The 25,819-nt window shown below is 38.4% G+C and overlaps 1 protein-coding gene across 2 annotated transcripts in view; it reads left to right on the top strand.

Annotated features, from left to right (window-relative positions):
* Positions 1–2,912, top strand: part of RGS22 (regulator of G protein signaling 22) — a 160,982-nt gene extending 158,070 nt beyond the window's left edge. The window contains exon 29 of one of the 2 annotated variants that reach the window (XR_008504061.2): positions 2,756–2,912. The gene's annotated coding sequence lies outside the window, so the exon portion shown is untranslated. The remainder of the gene's footprint in view (positions 1–2,755) is intronic. The other variant, XR_010127331.1, reaches the window with a different exon arrangement.
* Positions 2,913–25,819: the final 22,907 nt, after the last annotated feature.

The raw sequence follows: 25,819 nt of genomic DNA, 5'->3' as shown, positions 1-25,819 counted from the left end.
CTCCATAAAACTACCAACAGTGTTTTCTAAATCAGTGATGACTAATTTCTTTTAGTGAATATCTATACTAAAGCCACTTGAATAATTTATTTTCTTTTACATCGTATTTGAAAACATAATGCCTAACATGCTCAGCCAATGTTTGTTAAACTAATAAAACTTAAAATAAGTTTTCTATTTACACTTATTGTAACATAAACTATATTTTAGGTAATCTTAAAAGTGCCCTTAAATCTGATTTGGGTGTGTATAAAGATATAAGTAAATAAATTATAATAGTGCCATATTTTTGCATATGATGTGCTGCTTAATATTATGAATTCTCTTGAAGAAAGACAGCTCCCTTTTGGAATATTCCTAGGATTTAAAAACAGACAAGGCTGGGTGCAGTGGCCCACACCTGTAATCTCAGCACTTTGGGAAGCTAAGGCGGGTGGATTGCTTGAGCCCAGGAGTTTGAGACCAACCGGGGAAACATGGTGAAACCCCTTCTCTAGAAAAAATACAAAAAGTTACCTGGCATGGTGGCACATGCCTGTAGTCCCAGTTACTCAGGAGGCTGCAGTGAGAGGATTGCTTGAGCATGGGGGGTTGAGGTTACAGTGAGCCATGATCATGCACTGCACTGCAGCCTGGAAACCCTATCAAAACAGCAACAACAACAACAACAACAACAAAACAACCCCAGAAAGTACTGGTATACTGTATCAACTTATACTCTTCAAAACAGGGTAAATTGAGCTCATACTTTGTGTGTTTACATTATTATTTGAAGTAAATAAGTATATTTTTAAAAGTTTTTTAAACCAACCAAACATCAGTGAAATAAGTATATTTTGAAATAAATACAATAGTGAAATAATCCAAAAGTAATGTGGCCAGTTGGATCAGATTCAGCTTGTGTATAATTTTTTAAAATAAGCAAATTTAGTATTAAAGGCATAAATTAATTTATGTTATATTTCTTTTTCTTTTCTTTTCTTTTTTTTTTTTTTTTTGAGATGGAGTCTCACTCTGTTCCCCAGGCTGGAGGGCAGTGGCATCATCTTGGCTCACTGCAACCTCCGCTTCCTGGGTTCAAGCGATTCTCCTGCCTCAGCCTCCTGAGTAGCTGGGATTACAGGCGCATGCCACCGTGTCAGGCTAATTTTTTGTATTTTTAGTAGAGATGGGGTTTCACCGTGTTAGCCAGGATGGTTTCAATCTTCTGACCTCATGATCTGCCCACCTCGGCCTCCCAAAGTGCTGGGATTACAGGCGTGAGCCACCATGCCTGACCGATTTATGTTATATTTCTTAAATGTATATGTTCATCATTTGTCATATAATTGAAAATTACTTAATAGTACATAATCTGGAAAAATTGCATTTTCTTTTTAAATTGGCATACTGTTTAAAATTACAGTGAAATTTCTGCCTCAAAAAATAGATGCTATATATCCAATGATTCAGTAGAATTTGGTTCTGAACCAGGCACCATGGCTCACACCTGTAATCCCAGCACTTTGGGAGGCCCAGGTGGGAGGATCGCTTGAGCCCAGGAGTTTGAGACTAGCCTAGGCATCATAGTGAGATGGTGTCTCTACAAAAAATTTAAAAATTAGCTAAGAGCAGTGTTGAGTACCTAAAGTCCTAGCTACTCTGGAGGCTGAGGTGGGAGGATCACTTAAGCCCAGGAGTTCAGGGTTACCGTGAGCTATGATCACGCCACTGCACTCCAGCCTGGATGACAGAGCAAGACCCTGTCTCAGAAAAGAAAAAAGAAAAGAAGAGAAAAAAGACAAAAGAAAAGAAGAACTTGATTCTGGTCCTGGATCTGTTGCTGCCTTTCTGATTTGGGGCCATTTATTTAACCCCTTTAAGCCATAGTTTATTTTATTTTTTTTATAAAGAACTCAGGGTCCTTTTTTAGCTCTAATATTATGTGATTCTATGAGTTTATAACGTTAAAGCTTTTTAATGTATAACTGTCTATAGAGTTTTGGTCTATTTTTCAATGAGCACTTATTTTTATATTTTGAATTAGAGCCTTAGATCAAATTTTTCTGAGAAGAATAATTCGGTTGGGCACGGTGGCTCACGCCTGTAATCCCAGCACTTTGGGAGGCCGAGGAGGGCGGATCACGAGGTCAGGAGATTGAAACCATCCTGGCCAACATGGTGAAACCCCGTCTCTACTAAAAATACAAAAATTAGCCAGGCAAGATGGTACATGCCTGTAGTTCCAGCTACTCAGGAGGCTGAGGCAGGAGAATCGCTTGAACCCGGGAGGCGGAGGTTGCAGTGAGCCGAGATTGGGCCACTGTACTCCAGCCTGGCGACAGAGCAAGACTCTGTCTCAAAAAAAAAAAAAAGCATTCAACTTCTATACTATTTCCTTTTACAGAGTCAAATACTTAGGGTGTTGCCTGGCTCTAAAATAGTTACTGTTCTAGAAAAAAAAATTCAACAGTACATGATAATAGTAAGTGGTACTCTCCCTCCTTACCCCCATTGTAACAGTGACAGAAAATGTGTTTCCAAACATATATTCTACTCTTACTCCTTTTAGTAATGGAATCACAAGTTTTAGTTGTGCCCAAGGTGACCTAACTGGAGTTAACTATCATTTCCCAGTCTACCTCACAGGTAGATACAGCCATGTAACCAAGTTCAGACTAAGGAGTTGTGAAGAGAAGTGTATGATATCCGTTCAAGACTTTTAAGTAAATGAAAATGATCGCCAACCATTTTCTCTCTTTTCCCTTTCTGTAAGCTGGGTCGTAGTTATGATGCTGGCTGGCAACCTTTCACTGTGTAGATGGAGTAGATGGAGCACCTATGGAATTATGGAGCCTGGGTCTCTGGAAGACCTCATGAAAGAGAGCTGCCTCACACTGGACTGCTATGTGAGATAAAAACAAATCCCTCTCTTGTCTGAGTCACTTTATTCTTGTGCCTTTTGTTATAGCAGCTTATCCTGTACTTTAACTATGCAAAAATTGCCTCCAGGAGTAGGGAACTACCATAACAAAAACCTAAAATATGTGGCATCGATTAAGCAGTCAGTCAGTGGGCAGCAAGGCAACAGATAATCGCAAGCTAGAAAGGTGGTGACCAGACGGGGTGTCATGGCTCATGCCTTTAATCCCAGCACTTTGGGAGGCTGAGGCAGGAGGATTGCTTGAGCCTAGGAATTCAAGACCAGCCTGGACAACATAGTGAGACCCATCTCTACAAAAAATAAAAAAAAACTAGCCAGGCATGGTAGTGCACCACCTGTAATCCCAGCTACTTTAAGTGGCTGAGGTGGGAGGATTGCTTGAGCCTGGGAGGTCGAGACTGCAGTGAATTGTGGTTGTGCCACTGCACTCTAACCTGGGTGACAAAGTGAGATCCTATCTCTAAAAATAAATATTAAAAAAAGGTGAAGGTGGTGACTTTTGTAATACTATGACAAAATATTTGGTAAAACTGTTACTTGTGATAATTTGGAAGGCAGACCATGTGACTACTAAGCCCATACCTTTGTAAAGGAAGAGGTTAAAAAAAAGAATGTTGGTGTGTGTTTGTGTGTTGGTTGCCCCTTTCTGCTTTTAGCAACATATCATGAAGATAAATCAGTCAAGCATTAACTAGTTTACAAGTAGAAATGGAAGAGAATACAACTCAACTAAGGGAGGCACATTCTCTGACTGTGGCTTGCAGTTAAAACTGATGTAAAATCTAATAATTAGAAGCCTCAAAGTTGGGAAAGTCAATTGCAACTATTCCCTGTAAAGCTGAGCCTTTGGTCGTTGCCCTTTACAAAAGTTTCTCAGTAAGACCTTTCATCTGGACAATGGTAGCCCAGTAATAAAGGTCAAAGTAAAGGTGTTGCCCTCCTAATCTAGCCTGTTGTTTTAGATGACCTTAAAATAGCTACCATTAAATAATAGAGAGGGAACTGAGCTAAACACAAACGTGAATAAATAAAATAAGAGACTTTGCAGGCTTAAGAACTATGTCCAGAAGAGATTTTGACATGGAACTGACTGGTAGTAAATAGACTTGAAGCTTACTAAAATTTTGATAGAATTGTATTCCCAGCAAAACCACAAACCTGGCATAAAAGTATCTGTAATTTTTCAGTCTCTAAAATAATCACAAGGTCCCCAAATTTGCATCATTAAAAAGCAAGTAATGAAATTTGTACAGTCCCCAAAGAGGCCCACTCTCCAATGCTAACCTCAAACTTGGCTTAGAGAATAATAGATAAAAATTTTCCCTGAAGGTAAAGCCAAGGGCCTCAGAGGACTAGGGACAGGGAGTTTTTCCCATGGAGTAGATTCAGTGTCTAACATCGTGTCTTCACACTTCCTACCCAGAAGATGAATTGTGATTACTGTGTTTGTTGCCCACTCATTCTTTTTCAAAGCATCATAATCATATTGTTTCTATTCTCTCCTCTGATTTGTGTCAATATCCTCTGTCTTAGTTGATTTTGTGCTGGTATAATGGAATACCACAGACTGGGTAACTTATAATGAACACAGATTTATTTGGCTCATGATTCTGCAGAGTGGGAAGTCCAAGACTGAGGGGCCTCATCTTGGAGGGGTCTTTTTGCTGCATCATAACGTTGGCAGAAGGCATCACATGGTGAGAGAGCATATGCCAGAGAGAGAAAAGGGGTTCAAACCCTTTTCAGAAAGGGTTTATCAGAAATCCACTCTTGCAATAACTTCACATAAAGCCTGTTCAGACACACTAGTTTTTATCCAAACTTTCACCTTCAGCTCATCAACCCTTTCATTCCTAACCATAGCCTTCATTGGAACTTCAGCAGGTTTTGGATTTACAATACTAGGTAAGGGAAATGTTCCCCAGTATGACATAATACCCATTTTCATATAACATTCAGGTACAGGAGACAACTTCCTTACATAAAACCTGTTTGAACATTCCAATTTTCATCCAAACTTGCACCTGAATCCTATCAACCCTTATGATTCTACATCATGAGAAATAAAATTCTAAGCCCCTAACTGACTGAATGGACCTCTTCCTGGCCACAGGAACGTCAGAGAAATCTTGGAAGTTGAGTTCACAGACACACCTAATTCTATCCCTTCCCTTGCTAACCACCTTCTTTCCTAAGGGCTAGACAGAAATCAAACCTTTCAGAAGACTTGTTAAAAGAAAAACCTTAGACAAATTAAATTTAAAGAAGTTTAATTGTGCAAAGAATGATTCACGAATCAGGCAGCCTCCTGAATCCAAGTAGGCTCAGAGAAACAGCCATATGATGGAAGATGTATTGACAGAAAAAGGCAGGTGACCTACTGAAAACATAAGTGAGGTACAGAAACCACTGGATTGGTTACAGCTCAGTGTTTGCCTTACTCGAACATGGTTTGAACAGTTGGCCACCATTAATCAGTGAAAACTCAGTGTTTGGCACAAGAGTAGGTTAGTCTGTGTACTCATGCAGTTAAGGTTTCAGTTTACTATGTACGAAGAAACTTTAGGCTGAGCTTAAAGTATGCTAGGAGGCAGCTTTAGGCTAAACTTAGTTTATCAGAATCCACACTGATAATGTTCATTACTAGCTTATCTTTCCAGGTACAGAACAAAAACAAGATGAGATTACTCAATCCTTTATCCCTCCCTGAGACAGCTACTTCCTCTCTTTTTCTTCAAATGTTCACCTTAACTTACCTAAAATGTAAATTTACAAGGCACTATTTTTAAGGAAAATGTATAAATACTGAAGTTCCTGAGAACCTCTTTGGAGAAAAGAGCCACAGATGTGTCTGACTCACGTTTTCCCGGGTGCACCCTCAAGCTGGCTCAGTGAACTTCAGTGATTTGAGACTTATGCCTCAGTCACTCATTTTGGTTGTCCAGCCTCTCAATCTAATTGTAGCTTGTATTAGGGCTTCACAAATGGGTTTCAGTACCATAGTATGTGGGGCTCCCATATCAAGGAGTCCCAGAAACTTCTCTTCTTCACCCCCTGACCTATTTTCCCACTCATGGGCAAAAGGCTTTGGGTCCCCAGCAGGGGTTTGAGCCAGGAGACCCTGATCTTTGTGTCTTCATATTGACTTATCTGCTTAAGCATTGCCCTAAGCCATTTTGGGTCAAGTTTCTCCTCGTCATCTTTGCCCTCTGCCTTTTAAAATTTCTTCATATGTGATAATAGAGTGGACTTCTTTGAGACTCTTTAATGTTAGGGAACCAGCCGGACATTCCTTTAGCCTGACCAACCTTCCATAACATTGTAGTGAGACCTTCGTTTTAACCCTATCAATGTTCATTTTATTCATGCAATATTGTAACAACCACTTAAAGATTTCCACTCTGACTGGACAGGTCTCTTGGCTCTCCCCTTTCTTTCTCGTCTTTGTTTTGTACCCATCAATATTTACTATATTCACCTGTTTCTTAAAAACCATTTAAAAATTTCCACCTTGTTAGTTTAGAAGAGTCCTTTGACTTTCGCCTCTGCCTTTTCTCATTCTTTTGTTAATTAATCTAATGTTTTAATTAGCATCTGTAAGACCATTGAGGGGAAACTGCGCCAGCAAATTCAATAAGGCTTCCTAGTCTGTTGCTCAGTTTTGCAGCAGTAAGATCACATAGGCTATCCATGCAAAAGCAGCCCCTTAGTTATAGCATTTACTATGACTTGAGTAATGGACATTTTCAGCAGGTGAATATCCTGGTCATTATAAAGCCAGTGCCACATAGCTTTCATATGAGAATATCAGCTATTTCAACTAGGGTGTTCTACTTGGCATTTACGGGGGTTGGGCAATCCTCCTCCCTAAAGGGTAGACATACTTTACAGCGGCTTTTATCCAATCCAGCAGCCAGGCTTCTCGCTCATGATTAACCTCCTGGGTGTCTAGATCACATAAAGCCATAGATGATTGTTCAGTAGTGAGCTATGGGTCCTCCATCATCCCAAATATGTTCACTCTCTTTTCTTTTCATTTCAGTTATTACAGATAACAATACCAAGAGATTGAATGTTTCACCATTTTCTTGTTAGTTTGCATTTCCTCATGTCACAGCCGAGTGAGTTATTCTTGTCTGCTTCCCTGAAAAGAATCCAATTCACTGAGAACAGCAAGTGTTGCAGCAAAGAAAGAGTTAATAATCATAGGGCCAGCCAAGCAAGGGGAAAAGAAGACATTTCTCAAATCTGCCTGCCCAAGAATTCAAAGGCTAGGGTTTTTAAGGGTGCTCTGGTCGGCAGGGGTCTGGGGAACTAAACAATTGATTGGCTGGGGATGAAATTAGAGGAGTGTTTAAACTGTCTTTGCGCAGCTGAGTCAGTTACCAAGAAGGGATCTCAGGACTCATCTCTTGGTCTGCCCAAATGCTAAATCTGAAAAATATCTCAAAGAGTAGTTCTTTAGGTTTCACATAGTGATGTTACCTATAGGAGCATTTGAGGAAGTTACAAATCTTGTGACCTCCAGTTATATGACTCTACGGCAGTAAGCAACCTGTAGAAAAGCAAGCTAAGCTATGGCAGGTTATTGTTTAACTATGCCTATTCTTTAGCAAATTTCAGGATCCTACCATAATTCTAACCTTGTTTTATGAATGTGGCTTCAGTCTCTGAACAAGGAGGGTAGTCAGTTTTCCTTGCCTCAAAGTTTAAATTTCTCTTATGGTCTTCACACTAGAATAATCCAAAAACCAACTTAGCCTGTGAGGTTAGAAACAAGATGGAATCATTCATGTTAGATTCTCTCATTTCTTAAATTCTAAAAGAGATGGATCTAGCAAGGAGTGTGGGAAGGGACGGGGAGCTTCTATGGCCTCACTGGATATGCCAGACTTGCAACACCTCCACGTGTTCACTGCCCCAGAAGCTCCAGCTCAGGGTGTTTAAGTGTAAATTCTGACTAATCATTGTCTGACCACTAAGCTGTGCTAACCCAGAGGTGATCCCTAGGAAACAAGACTTAAACATTAAAAAATGAAAAAAACAACTGAGCAAAGACATAAGTTGCTACACAATGTAGGGAAGACAGACTATAGAATTAGTCTAGGCAAGTCACTGAAATAAATAACAAAACTACAATAACTACCCAGGATTGGAAGTGAATCAGAATCCAGAAATGCTATAACATATTATCTTAAATGTCCAGTTTGTTGTTCTTGTTCTTTGTTTGTTTGTTTTCTCAGATAGAGCCTTGCTCTGTCACCCAGATTGGAATACAACAGTGCAATCACAGCTCATTGTAACCTTGACCTCCCAGGCTTAAGCAATCTTTCTACCTCAGCCTCCTGAGTAGCTGGGACCACAGGTGTATGCCACCACCCCCAGCTAATTTTTATTTTTAATTTTTTTTTGTAGAGATGGGGTCTCCCTGTGTTGCTCAGGCTGGTCTTGAACTTCAGGGCTCAAGTGATCCTCTCACCTCAGCCTCCCAAAGTGCTGTAATTACAGGTGTGAGCCACCATACCTGGCTTAAAATGTCCAGTTTTAAACAAAAAATAAACACAAGACATGCAAATAAATATGAAAGGAAGAAAAGCAGGCAATAGAAACTGTCTCAGGGGGCCCTCATATTAGATCTTATAGACAGACCTCAAATCAGCTATTATAAATATGTTTAAATAACTAAAGGAAATCATACTTAAATAAAAGAAAACGTGGTGGCAAGAGTTCATTAAACAACAAATAACAGTAAAAAGAAGTTTTTTTAAATGGAAATTCTGAAGTTGTAAAATACTATAACTGAAATGAAAAATTCATCATATAAGTACAACAGCAGATGTGGGCTGGCAAAAAGAACTTAGAGATAGATGAATAGAGATTACCCAATCTGAATAACAGAAAGAAAAAAGAATGAAAATAAATGAACAGAACTTCAGAGAACCAAGGGACACCATCAAGCATAGAATGTGTTGCACAAAAGGAGCCACAGCATGGGGGCAGGAAAGAAATGTGCAATAAAAATATTTGAAGATATAATGGCCAAAAACATTCCCAAATTAAAGTAAAACACTAGTCACATCCAAGAACCTTAAAGCAAATTGGATACAAGGTCAGTTTAATATCCAAAAATCATTTAATGTAAACCACTATACTAATAAAGGACAAAAGGCACATGATCCTTTCAATAGACAAAGAAGTATTTGAAAAAAAACTAATGCTTATTAATAAACCTTGAAATAATTCAACCTAATAAAAGGCCTCTACAAAAAAACCACAGCTAACATTTATATTTAATGATGGAAGACCAAAATCTTCCCCCTAAGATTGGAATCAATGCAAGGATATTCCCTCTTGCCACTTCTATTTATCATTGTGCTGGAGATTCTAGCCAGTGCAATCAGGCAAGAAAAAGAAAAAGCACACAGATTGGAAAGAAAGAAGTAAAACTATCTTTATTTGCAGATGATGTAAAGATGACATGGTTCTGTATGTAGGAAATTCCAAGGAATCCACAAAAACTGCTAGACCTAATAAATAAATTCAAGAAGGTCACAGAATTATTGATCAGCATTAAAAAATCAATATTGTATTTCCATATACTAGCAATAAGGAAACAAAAATGGGTGCACTGAATACAATTCTATTCACGATAGCATGAAATTGAATTACTTAAGAGTGAATTTAACAAAGGAAGTGCAAGACTTGCATACTGAAAACTACAAAACTTTGCTGATAAATATTAAAGAAGACCTAAATAAATGGAAATACATTTCATATCATGAGCTGGAAGACTGAATATTGTTAAGCTGTCAATTCTCCTGAAATACATCAATGGATTCAACACAATCCCTATCAAAATTCCCTAGGTTTTTTGTAGAAATTGACAAGCTGATCCTAAAATTTAGCTTAGGAAAAGCAAAGGATACATGGCAAAATGATTTTGATAAGAACAAAGTTGGAGGACTTACACTTCTCAATTTCAAAATATTTTGGTAATCAAGACAGTGTGGTATTGACATCAAACAGACATACAGATCAATGTGAAAAAAATTAAGAGTTTATAAATAAGTCCATATGATTATTGTCAACTGATTTTTCAACAAGAGCACCAAGGCAATTCAGTGAGGAAATTATCTTACATCAAACACAAAATTTTCCCCAGAATAGATCATACACCTAAATGTAAGAGATAAAAATTTTAAAAGAATGCAGGAGAAAAATCTTTGTGACCTTGAGAAGACAAATTTTTCTTGATACCAAATCAACTAAAATATCAATAAAAATAAATTGATAAATTATACTTTATAAAATTTAAAAATTTTTGTGCTTTAAAAGATAATTTGTTTTCATTAAGTAGATGAAAAGACAAACCACAGACTTGGAGAACATATGGCCAAATTATATATCTCCCAAATAACTTGTATCTAGACTATATAAAGAACTTTTACAATTCAATAAGAAAAAAAAAATTTAAAAATGAGCAAAATATTTGACTAAATGTTTCACTAAACAACATACATGAATAGCCAATAAGTACATGGAAAGATACTCAACATCATTAGTCATTAGGGAAATGCAAATGAAAACTACAATGAAATACCGCCTCACACTCACTAGAATGGCTATAATGAAAAAGATGATAACAAGTGTTGACAAGGATGTGGAGAAACTGGAACTCTCATACATTTATAGTGGGAATATAACAGCCATTTGGAAAAGTTGGCAGTTTTTTTATAAGTTAAATATATATTTACCATAGTACTTAGCAATTCCGCTCCTGGGAATCTATCCAAAAAAAATGAAAACGTATTTTCATTTTTTAAAATGAAACACAAAGATTTGTATGTTGATGTTTAAAACAGCATTATTCTTAATAGTTAAAACATGTATACTACACAAATGTCGATCAACTGGTGAATAGATAAACAGAATGTTGCACATGTATAGAAGAGAATACCATTCTGCAATAAAAATGACAAACTCCTGATACATGATACAACATATGTGAACCTCAAAAAACATTATGCTAAGTGAAAGAAGACAGGCAAATACAGTCTTGTGTCACTTAACAATAGAGATATATTTTGAGAATGAATCCTTAGGTGATTTTGTCATTGTGCAAACATCACAAAATGTACTTATGCAAACCTAGAAGGTATAGCCTACTACATGCCTAGGGTATATGGTATAGCCTATTGCTCTAGGCTACAAGTCTGTACAACGTGTTACTGTACTGAATACTGTAGGCAGTTGTAACACAGTGGTAAGTATTTGTGGATCTAAACCAGAAATGGTACAGATATGGCATAAAAGAAATAAAATGGTACACCTATGTAGGACACTTACCATGAGTGGAGCTTCCAGGACTGGAAGTTGCTCTGGGTGTGAGTCAGTGAGTGGTGAGTGAATGTGAAGGCCTGGGATATTACTGTACACTACTGTACATTTTATAAACACTGTACACTTAGGCTATACTAAATTTACAAAAAAAGTTTCTTCAATAGTAAAGTATCTTTAGCTTACTGTAACTTTTCTCTTTTTTTTTTTTTTTTTGAGTTGGTGTCTCACCCGGTCACTCAGGCTAGAGTGCAGTGGTGTGATCATGTCTCACTGCAGGCTTGAACTCCTGGCCTCAAGCAATCCCCCCACCTCAGCCTCTCGAGTTGCTGGGATTAAAGGCATGGGCCACTGCACCCAGCCTTAGCGTAACTTTTTTACCTTATAAACTTTTAATTTTTTAAAAACGTTTTGACTCTTCTGTAATAACACTTAGCTTAAAATACAAACACATCATAAGCTATACAAAAATATCTTATTTATATCCTCATTCTGTAAGCTTTTTTCTATATATATGGGTGTATATATATATAGAAAAAAATATATATATATTGCTTTTAAAATGTTACTGTTAAAAACCAAGTAATACACACACATTACCTAATCCTACACAGGGTCAGGATCATCAGTATCACCCCTGTCCACCTTCACATCTTGTCCTACTGAAAGGTCTTAACGGGCAGCAATATGCATGGAGCTGTCATCTTCTATAACAATGTATTTTTCTGGAATACCTCCTGAAGGACCTGCCTGAGGCAGTTTCACAGGTAACTTTAAAATATTTATATAAGTAGGAGTATACTCTAAAATAATGATTAAAAGTTTAGTAAATACATAAGCCAGTAACATAGTTGTTTATTATCATTATCGAGTGTTATGTACTATACATAATTGTATGTGCTATACCTCTTTGCAAATCTCTTCAATGTTCAGTCAACAAAAATGATCTGCTTCTACTTTCAATCTTATGACATCTTGTTTTGGTCACACTGTGTGAAGAAAATCTGACCTCACACAAATGTAGTTGGAAAAAAGAGGAATATTTTAATAGCCTTCTCATATAATAATGGACATTCTTCTTTATACCAACACTTGAAAAAGAGGTCGATTTTTAAAGGTTAGTTGCAGTGTGGAAACTGAAACCGTAATTAGTAATTTCCATACGCTGCCGTATGAAAATCCATTAGTCTGTTTTATTCTTCGAATGCATCTTTTATTCATGTATGATTTTGTAACATCATTGGTCTTTTGGGGAAAATAAAAGGTTCATTGAGTTATGCAGGTATTCCAAATGTTGATGTTTCATTGTACACTATCAAAAAATCATTAGCTAATATCACCACCAATATCATCAGAAAAATCTTTGAGTATTGGGAAGCTATCAGATTCACAATGGTAGATATGTTTTCCAAAATTCTGATTTTCACTTATAACCTTGTATTTTATCACTGGGAAAAATACCGTCAGTTGTTTTTCCTGAAGTGATAGTCTCACTTTGTACATTTTTGAGAAAGTGTCTGCCAAATACCCAAGTCTGAATAACTATAATTCATATGTAAGTCCTTAAAGTGAAAATGGTGTTCCGTGAGACAAATGGCTAGGCCAGCTGACAACTCAAACAATTGTACAAGTGCTTTTTCTGGAGATAACCATTGTACTTTGGTATGTGGCAGACATACTTTCTGTGTGCTTCCATTTCACCACACAGAATATTAAAAAGATAAGTCCTCAAGGGTCAACATTTAATAAAGTTAAATTTTTTAGACATTCTTAAGTGAAACTGGCAGACCTCAAATCTGAGGTCTTTTTTGCTTTTTTTTCCTTGCTTTAAAAAAATCTTTATCTGTTGCTCATCATTATACAAATGAGGACTCTGCTTAAAAAAGAGCTTTATTGGGGTATAAAATAAACAAAAAAAACTGTACATATTTAATGTATGCAATTTCATGAGTTAGGACATATGCACACACCCATAAAACTATCATCACAATAAAGGTATAGACATAGCAGCCACCACCTCTAAAAGTATCCTGGTTTCTTTTATATATATATAATATGAGATCTACCTTCTTAAAATTTTAAGTGCGCAATACTGTTAACTAGAGGTACTATATTGTGCAGTAAATCCCTAGAACTTACTCATCTCGCATAACTAAAACTTTATACCCATTGAACAACTCTCCATTTATCCCTCCCCCTGGCAGCAGGAAACCACCACTCTAGTCTCTGCTCCCATGAGCTTGACTATTTTAGATACCACATATAAACAGAATCACGCAGTACTTGTCCTGTGATTGGCTATTCCACTTAGCAGAATGTCCTCCAGGTTCATCCATGTTGACATATGTGGCAGGATTTTCTTCTATTTTAAGGCTAAATAATATTCCATTGTTTAAATAAGCCACATTTTCTCTTTCTTTCTCTCTCTCTCTCTCTCTCTCTCTCTCTCTTTCTTTCTTTCTTTCTTTTCACCCATGTTGACATATGTGGCAGGATTTTCTTCTATTTTAAGGCTAAATAATATTCCATTGTCTAAATAAGCCACATTTTCTTTTTCTTTTTTCCTTCCTTTCTTTTCTTTTTTTTTTTTTTTTTTTTTTTTGAGATAGGGTCTCTCTCTGTTGCCCAGGCAGGAGTGCAATGGCACAATCATAGCTCACCCAGCCTCAAACTCCTGGGCTCAAGCAGTCCTCCTGCCTCAGCCGACTGAATAGCTTGGACTACAGGCGTATACCACCACACCTGGCTAATTGTTGTGTTTTTTGTAGAGATGGGGTCTCTCTTTCTTGCCCAGGATAGTCTCAAACTCCTGGAGTCATGATCTTCATGCCTTGGCCTCCCAAAGTGCTGGGATCACAGGCATGAGCTGCTGTGGCTGGCCTCCTTTTTTTTCTTTTCTTTTCGGGTTTTTTTTTTTTTTTTTCTTTTTTTCTTTGTCGAGACTGAGTCTCCGTCTGTCGCCCAGGCTGGAGTGCAGTGGCATAATCTTGGCTCACTGCAAGCTCTGCCTCCTGGGTTCACGCCATTCTCTCACCTCAGCCTCCCAAGTAGCTGGGACTACAGGTGGCCCGCCACCATGCCCAGCTAATTTTTTGTTTGTTTGTTTTTGTATTTTTAGTAGAGATAGGGTTTCACCATGTTAGCCAGGATGGTCTCGATCTCCTGACCTCGTGATCCGCCCACCTCGGCCTCCTAAAGTGCTGGGATTACAGGCATGAGCCACTGCGCCCAGCCCGGCCTCCTTTTCTTTATCCGTTCATCTGTTGATGAACATTTGAGTTGTTTTCATATCTTAGCTATTGTGAGTAATGCTACAATGAACATGGGAATGCAGATATCTCTTGAAGATATTGGTTTCAATTATTTTAGATATATGCCCACAAGTAGGATTGCTGGATCATATGGTAGTTCCATTTTTAATTTTTTGAGGAACCTCCATATTGTTTTCCATAATGTATACCATTTGACATTCCCACAAGTAGTGAACAAGGGTTCCAATTTCTCCACATCCTCGCCAATGTTTATTATCTTTTGTGGTTTTTTTTTTATAATAGCCATCCTCAACAGGTATAAAATGATATCTCACTTTAGTTTTTATTTGCATTTCCCTGGTGATTAGTGATATTGAGATCCTTTTTAAGATAACTGTTGACCATTGATATGCCTTCTTTAGAAAAATGTCTATTCGAGCCCTTTGCCCATTTTTTTTTTAAATTTATTTATTATTATTATACTTTAGGTTTTAGAGTACATGTGCGCAATGTGCAGGTTAGTTACATATGTATACATGTGCCATGCTGGTGCGCTGCACCCACTAACTCGTCATCTAGCATTAGGTATATCTCCCAGTGCTATCCCTCCCCCCTCTCCCCCATCACAACAGTCCCCAGAGTGTGATGTTCCCCTTCCTGTGTCCATGTATTCTCCTTGTTCAATTCCCACCTATGAGTGAGAATATGCGGCATTTGGTTTTTTGTTCTTGTGATAGTTTACTGAGAATGATGATTTCCAATTTCATCCATGTCCCTACAAAGGACATGAACTCATCACTTTTTATGGCTGCATAGTATTCCATGGTGTATATGTGCCACATTTTCTTAATCCAGTCTACATTGTCGGACATTTGGGTTGGTTCCGAGTCTTTGCTATTGTGAATAATACCGCAATAAACATACGTGTGCATGTGTCTTTACAGAAGCATGATTTATAGTCCTTTGGGTATATACTCAGTAATGGGATGGCTGGGTCAAATGGTATTTCTAGTTCTAGATCCCTGAGGAATCGCCACACTGACTTCCACAAGGGTTAAACTAGTTTACAGTCCCACCAACAGTGTAAAAGTGTTCCTATTTCTCCACATCCTCTCCAGCACCTGTTGTTTCCTGACTTTTTAATGATTGCCATTCTAACTGGTGTGAGATGGTATCTCATTGTGGTTTTGATTTGCATTTCTCTGATGGCCAGTGATGGTGAGCATTTTTTCATGTGTTTTTTGGCTGCATAAATGTCTTCTTTTGAGAAGTGTCTGTTCATGTCCTTCGCCCACTTTTTGATGGGGTTGTTTGTTTTTTTCTTGTAAATTTGTTGGAGTTCATTGTAGATTCTGGATATTAGCCCTTTGTCAGATGAGTAGGTTGCGAAAATTTTCTCCCATTTTGTAGGTTGCCTGTTCACTCTGATGGTAGTTTCTTTTGCTGTGCAGAAGCTCTTGAGTTTAATTAGATCCCATTTGTCAATTTTGGCTTTTGTTGCCATTGCTTTTGGTGTTTTAGACATGAAGTCCTTGCCCATGCCTATGTCCTGAATGGTAATGCCTAGGTTTTCTTCTAGGGTTTTTATGGTTTCAGGTCTAACATTTAAGTCTTTAATCCATCTTGAATTGATTTTTGTGTAGGGTGTAAGGAAGGGATCCAGTTTCAGCCTTCTACATATGGCTAGGCCAGTTTTCCCAGCAGCACTTATTAAATAGGGAATCCTTTCCCCATTGCTTGTTTTTCTCAGGTTTGTCAAAGATCAGATAGTTGTAGATATGCGGCATTATTTCTGAGGGCTCTGTTCTGTTCCATTGATCTATATCTCTGTTTTGGTACCAGTACCATGCTGTTTTGGTTACTGTAGCCTTGTAGTATAGTTTGAAGTCAGGTAGCATGATGCCTCCAGCTTTGTTCTTTTGGCTTAGGATTGACTTGGCAATGCGGGCTCTTTTTTGGTTCCATATGAACTTTAAAGTAGTTTTTTCCAATTCTGTGTAGAAAGTCATTGGCAGCTTGATGGGGATGGCATTGAATCTGTAAATTACCTTGGGCAGTATGGCCATTTTCACGATATTGATTCTTCCTACCCATGAGCATGGAATGTTCTTCCATTTGTTTGTATCCTCTTTTATTTCCTTGAGCAGTGGTTTGTAGTTCTCCTTGAAGAGGTCCTTCAGATCCCTTGTAAGTTGGATTCCTAGGTATTTTATTCTCTTTGAAGCAATTGTGAATGGGAGTTCACTCATGATTTGGCTCTCTGTTTGTCTGTTGTTGGTGTATAAGAATGTTTGTGATTTTTGTACATTGATTTTGTATCCTGAGACTTTGCTGAAGTTGCTTATCAGCTTAAGGAGATTTTGGGCTGAGACAGTGGGGTTTTCTAGATATACAATCATGTCATCTGCAAACAGGGACAATTTGACTTCCTCTTTTCCTAATTGAATACCCATTATTTCCTTCTCCTGCCTGATTGCCCTGACCAGAACTTCCAACACTATATTGAATAGGAGTGGTGAGAGAGGGCATCCCTGTCTTGTGCCAGTTTTCAAAGGGAATGCTTCCAGTTTTTGCCCATTCAGTATGATATTGGGTGTGGGTTTGTCATAGATAGCTCTTATTATTTTGAGATACGTCCCATCAATACCTAATTTATTGAGAGTTTTTAGCATAAAGGGTTGTTGAATTTTGTCAAAGGCCTTTTCTGCATCTATTGAGATAATCATGTGGTTTTTGTCTTTGGTTCTGTTTATATGCTGGATTACATTTATTGATTTGCGTATACTGAACTAGCCTTGCATCCCAGGGATGAAGCCCACTTGATCATGGTGGATAAGCTTTTTGACGTGCTGCTGGATTCGGTTTGCCAGTATTTTATTGGGGATTTTTGCATCAATGTTCATCAAGGATATTGGTCTAAAATTCTCTTTTTTGGTTGTGTCTCTGCCCGGCTTTGGTATCAGAATGATGCTGGCCTCATAAAATGAGTTAGGGAGGATTCCCTCTTTTTCTATTGGTTGGAATAGTTTCAGAAGGAATGGTACCAGTTCCTCCTTGTACCTCTGGTAGAATTCGGCTGTGAATCCATCTGGTCCTGGACTCTTTTTGGTTGGTAAGCTACTGATTATTGCCACAATTTCAGCTCTTGTTATTGGTCTATTCAGAGATTCAACTTCTTCCTGGTTTAGTCTTGGGAGAGTGTATGTGTCGAAGAATTTATCTATTTCTTCTAGATTTTCTAGTTTATTTGCGTAGAGTTGTTTGTAGTATTCTCTGATGGTAGTTTGTATTTGTGTGGGATCAGTGGTGATATCCCCCTTATCATTTTTTATTGCATCTATTTGATTCTTCTCTCTTTTCTTCTTTATTAGTCTTGCTAGCGGTCTATCAATTTTGTTGATCTTTTCAAAAAACCAGCTCCTGGATTCATTTATTTTTTGAAGGGTTTTTTGTGTCTCTATTTCCTTTAGTTCTGCTCTGATTTTAGTTATTTCTTGCCTTCTGCCAGCTTTTGAATGCATTTGCTCTTGCTTTTCTAGTTCTTTTAATTGTGATGTTAGGGTGTCAATTTTGGATCTTTCCTGCTTTCTCTTGTGGGCATTTAGTGCTATAAATTTCCCTCTACACACTGCTTTGAATGCATCCCAGAGATTCTGGTATGTTGTGTCTTGGTTCTCGTTGGTTTTAAAGAACATCTTTATTTCTGCCTTCATTTCGTTATGTACCCAGTAGTCATTCAGGAGCAGGTTGTTCAGTTTCCATGTAGTTGAGCGGTTTTGAGTGAGATTCTTAATCCTGAGTTCTAGCTTGATTGCACCGTGATCTGTGAGATAGTTTGTTATAATTTCTGTTCTTTTACATTTGCTGAGGAGAGCTTTACTTCCAAGTATGTGGTCAATTTTGGAATAAGTGTGGTGTGGTGCTGAAAAAAATGTATATTCTGCTGATTTGGGGTGGAGAGTTCTGTAGATGTCTATTAGGTCTGCTTGGTGCAGAGCTGAGTTCAATTCCTGGGTATCCTTGTTGACTTTCTGTCTCGTTGATCTGTCTAATGTTGACAGTGGGGTGTTGAAGTCTCCTATTATTAATGTGTGGGAGTCCAAGTCTCTTTGTAGGTCACTCAGGACTTGCTTTATGAATCTGGGTGCTCCCGTATTGGATGCATATATATTTAGGATGGTTAGCTCTTCTTGTTGAATTGATCCCTTTACCATTATGTAATGGCCTTCTTTGTCTCTTTTGATCTTTGTTGGTTTAAAGTCTGTTTTATCAGAGACTAGGATTGCAACCCCTGCCTTTTTTTGTTTTCCATTTGCTTGGTAGATCTTCCTCCATCCTTTTATTTTGAGCCTATGTGTGTCTCTGCACGTGAGATGGGTTTCCTGAATACAGCACACTGATGGGTCTTCACTCTTTATCCAATTTGCCAGTCTGTGTCTTTTAATTGGAGCATTTAGTCCATTTACATTTAAAGTTAATATTGTTATGTGTGAATTTGATCCTGTCATTATGATGTTAGCTGGTTATTTTGCTCGTTAGTTGATGCAGTCTCTTCCTAGTCTCGATGGTCTTTACATTTTGGCATGATTTTGCAGCGGCTGGTACTGGTTGTTCCTTTCCATGTTTAGTGCTTCCTTCAGGAGCTCTTTTAGGGCAGGCCTGGTGGTGACAAAATCTCTCAGCATTTGCTTGTCTGTAAAGTATTTTATTTCTCCTTCACTGATGAAGCTTAGTTTGGCTGGATATGAAATTCTGGGTTGAAAATTATTTTCTTTAAGAATGTTGAATATTGGCCCCCACTCTCTTCTGGCTTGTAGAGTTTCTGCCGAGAGATCCGCTGTTAGTCTGATGGGCTTCCCTTTGAGGGTAACCCGACCTTTCTCTCTGGCTGCCCTTAACATTTTTTCTTTCATTTCAACTTTGGTGAATCTGACAATTATGTGTCTTGGAGTTGCTCTTCTCAAGGAGTATCTTTGTGGTGTTCTCTGTATTTCCTGAATCTGAATGTTGGCCTGCCTTGCTAGATTGGGGAAGTTCTCCTGGATAGTATCCTGCAGAGTGTTTTCCAATTTGGTTCCATTCTCCCCATCTCTTTCAGGTACACCAATCAGACGTAGATTTGGTCTTTTCACATAGTCCCATGTTTCTTGGAGGCTTTGCTCATTTCTTTTTATTCTTTTTTCTCTAAACTTCCCTTCTCGCTTCATTTCATTCATTTCATCTTCCATGGCTGATACCCTTTCTTCCAGTTGATCGCATCGGCTCCTGAGGCTTCTGCATTCTTCACGTAGTTCTCAAGCCTTGGTTTTCAGCTCCATCAGCTCCTTTAAGCACTTCTCTGTATTGGTTATTCTAGTTATACATTCTTCTAAATTTTTTTCAAAGTTTTCAACTTCTTGGCCTTTGGTTTGAATATCCTCCCGTAGCTTGGAGTAATTTGATCGTCTGAAGCCTTCTTCTCTCAGCTCGTCAAAGTCATTCTCCGTCCAGCTTTGTTCCATTGCTGGTGAGGAACTGCGTTCCTTTGGAGGAGGAGAGGCGCTCTGCTTTTTAGAGTTTCTAGTTTTTCTGCTCTGTTTTTTCCCCATCTTTGTGGTTTTATCTACTTTTGGTCTTTGATGATGGTGATGTACAGATGGGTTTTTGGTGTGGATGTCCTTTCTGTTTGTTAGTTTTCCTTCTAACAGACAGGACCCTCAGCTGCAGGTCTGTTGGAGTACCCAGCCGTGTGAGGTGTCAGTCTGCCCCTGCTGGGGGATGCCTCCCAGTTAGGCTGCTCAGGGGTCAGGGGTCAGGGACCCACTTGAGGAGGCAGTCTGCCCGTTCTCAGATCTCCAGCTGCGTGCTGGGAGAACCACTGCTCTCCTCAAAGCTGTCAGACAGAGACATTTAAGTCTGCAGAGGTTACTCCTATCTTTTTGTTTGTTTGTGCCCTGCCCCCAGAAGTGGAGCCTATAGAGGCAGGCAGGCCTCCTTGAGCTGTGGTGGGCTCCACCCAGTTCGAGCTTCCTGGCTGCTTTGTTTACCTAAGCGAGCCTGGGCAATGGCGGGTGCCCCTCCCCCAGCCTCGCTGCCGACTTGCTGTTTGATCTCAGACTGCTGTGCTAGCAATCAGCGAGACTCTGTGGGAGTAGGACCCTCTGAGCCAGGTGTGGGCTATAATCTCCTGGTGTGCCGTTTCCTAAGCCCGTGGGAAAAGCACAGTATTTGGGTGGGAGTGGCCCGATTTTCCAGGTGCAGTCTGTCACCCCTGGAAAGGGAACTCCCTGACCCCTTGCGCTTCCCGAGTGAGGCAATGCCTTGCCCCTGCTTAGGCTGGCGCACGGTGCGCTCACCCACTGACCTGCGCCCACTGTCTGGCACTCCCTAGTGAGGTGAACCCGGTACCTCAGATGGAAATGCAGAAATCACCCGTCTTCTGCGTTGCTGGCACTGGGAGCTGTAGACCAGAGCTGTTCCTATTCGGCCATCTTGGCTCCTCCCCCTGCCTGTTTTAAAATCAGTTTGAGTTTCAAATTTTCTTTTGAGTTGCGGGAGTTTCTTTTTTCTTTTTTCTTTTCTTTCTTTTTTTTTTTTTTTTTAGACAGAGTCTCGCTCTCTCTCCAGGCTGGAGTGCAGTGGCGTGATCTGAGTTTACTGCAACCTCCAACTCCCTGGCTCAAGCGATCCTCCTGCCTCAGCCTTCTGAGTAGCTGGGAGTATAGGCAAGTGCCACCATGCCCAGCTAATTTTTGAGGTTTTTTTTAATTTTTATTTTTAATAGAGGGAGGGTTTCACCACGTTGGCAGGATGGTCTCAATCTCCTGACCTCGTGATCCGCCTGCCTCGGCCTCTCAAATTGCCGGGATTACAGGCCTGAGCCACCACACCTGGCCAAGTTGCAGGAATTTCTTATATGTTTTGAATGTTGGCTCATTACAAGATATATGGCTTGCAAATATTTTCTCCCATTCTATAGGTAGCCTTTTTGTTCTGTTGATTATTTCCTTTGTGGTGTAAAAGTGTTTTAGTTTGATGTAGTTTCACTTGTCTGTTTTTGCATTTGTTGCCTGTGCTTTTGGCGTCATGTCCAAGAAATAATGGCCAAAACCATTATCAATAAATATTCCCCCTATGTTTTCTTCTAGGAATTTTACGGCTTCAGTTTCTTATGTTTAATCTTTAAATATAAGACCTGAAACTGTAAACTAAAAACTGTAAACTTAAACTGAAACTGTAAAATTCTTAGAAGCCAAATTAATTATTCTTTTAAAGAAATTTAAATCAATTTAATTCAGTCCATTTTGGGTTGATTTTTGTGTATGGTGTAAGATAGGGGTCTGATTCATTCTTTTACATTGGGATATCCATTTTTGCCAACACCATTTATTGAAGAAACTGTTCTTTTCCCAGTGTGTATTCTTGGCACCTTTGTCAACCTATTGACCATATATGTGTGTGTTTCTTTTTGGGCTATTATGTTCCATTGGTCTAAATGTCTGTCTTTATGCCAGTAGCATACTTTTTAAATTATTTTGTAATATATTTTGAAATCAGGAAATATGCCTCCAGCTTTGTTCTTCTCTCTCAAGATTCCTTTGACTACTCTAGGTCTTTTGTTGTTCCATATGAATTTTAGGAGACATTACAACTAATGCCACAGAAATAAAAAGGATTATAAGTACTAGTATGAATAATTATACACCAACAAATTGTACAACCTAGAAGAAATGGATAAATTCCTAAAAACACACTTTTTTTTTTTACTTTTTTTGAAACAGATTCTTGCTGTCTTACCCAGGCTGGAGTGGTAAAATCAAGGCTCACTGCAACCTCCACCTCACAGGCTCAAGCAATCCTCCCACCTCAGCCTCCCAAGTAGCTGGGACTACAGGCACGTGCCACCATACCCAGCTAATTTTTATATATATAGTTTTTTGTAGAGATGGGGTTTCACCATATTGCCCAGGCAGATCTTGAACTCCTGAGCTCAAGCAATCCACCCACCTCGGCCTCCTGAAGTTAGAAACACACAATCCAAGAAGACTGAATCATGAAGAAATAGAAAACCTGAACAGACTAATAACAAGGAGACTGAATCCATAATCAAAACCTCCTAACAGTAGCAAAAAAAGCCTGGGACCTTATGCCTTCACTGGTGATTCTACCAAGCATTTAAATAAGAATTAATTCCAGCTATTGTCAGACTCATCCAAAAAACTGAAACTGGGGGAACACTTCCAAACTGTTTTATGAGGCTGTCATTATCCTGACACCAAAGCCAGACAGAGGCACCACAAGAATAGAAAACGATAGGCCAATATCCTTAATGAACATAGATGCAAAAATTCTCAACAAAATACTAGCAAACCAGATTTGACAGCATATTAAAATAATCCTACACCATGATCAAGTGGGATTTATCCCTGGGATATAAGGATAGTTCAACATATGCAAATCAACAAATGTGATATACCACATTAATAGAATGAAGGCTAAAAATCACATGAGCATCTCAATAGATGCAGAAAAAACACTTGACACAATTCGACACCCTTTCATGTAAAAAATATGCAATAAACTAGGTACAGAAGGAAGGTACCTCAATATAATAAAGATCAAATATGACAAACCCACAACTAACATTATACTTCACAGGGAAAAACTGAAAGCTTTCCTTCTACGATCAGGAACAAGGCAAGGATGCCCATTCTCCACCACTTCCATTCAACATAATATTGGAAGATCTAGCCAGAACAATTAGGCAAGAAAAAGAAATAAAAGGCATCCAAGAAGGAAAGAAGTGAAGTTATATGTTTACATGATCTTCTATGTAGAAAACCCTGAACACTTCACACAGCAAAACAAACAAACAAACAAAAACTATTAGAGCTAATAAATGAAATTGACAAAGTTATGAGATACAAAATCAACACACAAAAATCAATTGCCCCTCTATATGCTGACAAAAAACTGTCCCTAAAGGAAATTAAGAAAATAATCCCATTAACAAAAAATAGCATCAAAAATAATAAAATATTTAGGAATAAAACTAACCAAGCAGGTTAAAGACTTGTGCACTGGGGATGGCCATAGTGGCTCACACCTGTAATCCCAGCACTTTGAGAGTCCAAGGTGGGAGGATTGCTTTAGGCCAGGAGTCTGAGATCAGCCTGGGCAACATAGTGAGACCCCATCACTAAAAAATAAAAAATTCACAATGTGTGGTGACACACACTTGTAGTCCCAACTGCTTAGAAGGCTGAGGCAGGAGGATGATCCTAAGAGTTCAAGGTTATAGTGAGCTATGATCGTGCCACTACACTCCAGCCTGGGTGACAGTGCAAGACACTGTTAGTAATATTTTAGTATTATTATGAAAATAGTTTTGGCTGGGCATGGTGGCTCACGCCTGTAATTCCAGTGCTGAGAGCCTGAGGCAGGTGGATCCTTATATCCCAGGGATAAATCCCACTTGATCATGGTATAGGATTATTTTAATATGCTTTTAAATTAAACCTGATTTGCTAGTATTTTTGATAATTTTTGCATCTATATTCATTAAGGATATTGGCCTATTGTTTTCTATTCTTGTGGTGCCTTTGTCTGGCTTTGGTATCAGGATAATGATGGCCTCGTAAAAGACTTTGGAAGTGTTCTCTCATCTTCAGTTTTTTGGAAGAGTTTGACAATAGCTGGAATAGGCTGAGCTTGAGAATAGTCTGGGCTTGAGCCCAGGATTCAAGACCAGCTTTGGTCACATGGCAAAACCCTGACTTGAGAAAAAAAAGAAAATAGTTTTGATCTCATTGAACCCCTGAATAAGAGGTTTACAGGCCATACTTTGGGAACCACTGTACTATTATAAAATAAATTACTTACAGCTCACAAGTGGGTTATGGCAGTTTCATAACTGGTTCATCTGTCTGGGAATTCCTTCCCTCTTTAACCTGCAGAGCTCCTATCCATTTTTTCAAAAGTCCAACTTGAAAATTGTTTCCTTTGTAAAGCTGTCCCTGACCCCTTCCCTTTTCTTCTCTAACCGAGTTGATCTTTTTCCCTTTTGTCTTGCCATGGTACACATATATCTGCTTTGGTACTAAACAACAGTATTGCACTTTTTGTTTACATGTCTTACTTATATCCTTAGCACTTATTGGACACTGAATAATTTAATGAGACTGAAATTTTATAATTATTTACCAGAAAATCGTGGCAATGGCTGTTTCTTCTTACTTCTGTTGACTGTTTTCTAGGGTTTAAACACAGTACTGCTGCCATTGAGTCACCCTGTACTATAGATGTGGGATACTCTATTCCTTATCATTGTATTAGGTTGGTGCAAAAGTAGTCATAGTCTTGCCATTAAAGGTAATGGCACCAACTGAATAGTTCTTAGTTGAATCTCCTTACTTGTTATTTACATATACATCTTACAAAGAAATATTAACCCACATATTCAATTCTCATCACAAGTTATACTGAGATTATGTATTTTCAATCAAATCTGTTTCAGCTTTTATGTATCTTTCTAAGTTAAAGTAGTACCTATTTACTGAACTTTCCTGTTTATCATGAAAAGAAGAAAATAGCTTACATTTCTTTAAAAGAATAATTAATTTGGCTCATAAGAAAAACACTTTATAACATAGTGGTAACACTTATTTTATCTGAGGATTTTAAATGAATTGTTACAAAAAATCAGTGTACATTTTTCATTGTGTGTACTATTCATTTTAAGGCTTGTTGGCAGAAAAGGAGAATGCACTTAATGGATTGTGATTTTAATTGAAGGATTTTTTTTTGTCCATTAAGACTAGTATGGGCATAGTCCTTTTACGCCATATGTGTTTGAAGATCCCATCCTGCCAGAAATATATATTTTTTTCAAATTGAGGCAATTATCTCTTCTCAGAAAAAATTCTTGCACACAGAAGAGCAATCATGTCATTAACTAGAATGTGAAATGAGACAAATGACAGAACAAACAAGAAACAAACACATTGTCATACAGGAAGAATGTGCTAGCGTGCAAGAGCTTATGCATTACTGCTGTTAAGACAAATAATTTGATATATCAACAAAATGTAACATACTGTGTAAAAACTTTTATAAGTCTGTGTGTGGGTGTATGTGTTTGGAGAATGGCTATTCTTGTTGATAAGTCTTCATTATTACATTTTAGCCTAAGAGAAAATGACTGTTTTAATTCAGATGTAATTCAGCAAAGACCACTGTGTAATCATTATAGCCATCAACAAACTGATTCATGTGCAGTTGGTCCAAAAGTTACAAAAGCTGTTTCTGAGTTCTTGTTTGTATCCACCAT

Source organism: Pongo pygmaeus, chromosome 7, assembly GCF_028885625.2.
Source record: "Pongo pygmaeus isolate AG05252 chromosome 7, NHGRI_mPonPyg2-v2.0_pri, whole genome shotgun sequence".
Lineage (NCBI taxonomy): Eukaryota > Metazoa > Chordata > Mammalia > Primates > Hominidae > Pongo > Pongo pygmaeus.
The sequence above is the reverse complement of the archived record's forward strand: the minus strand, read 5'-3'. Positions and strand labels throughout refer to the sequence as shown.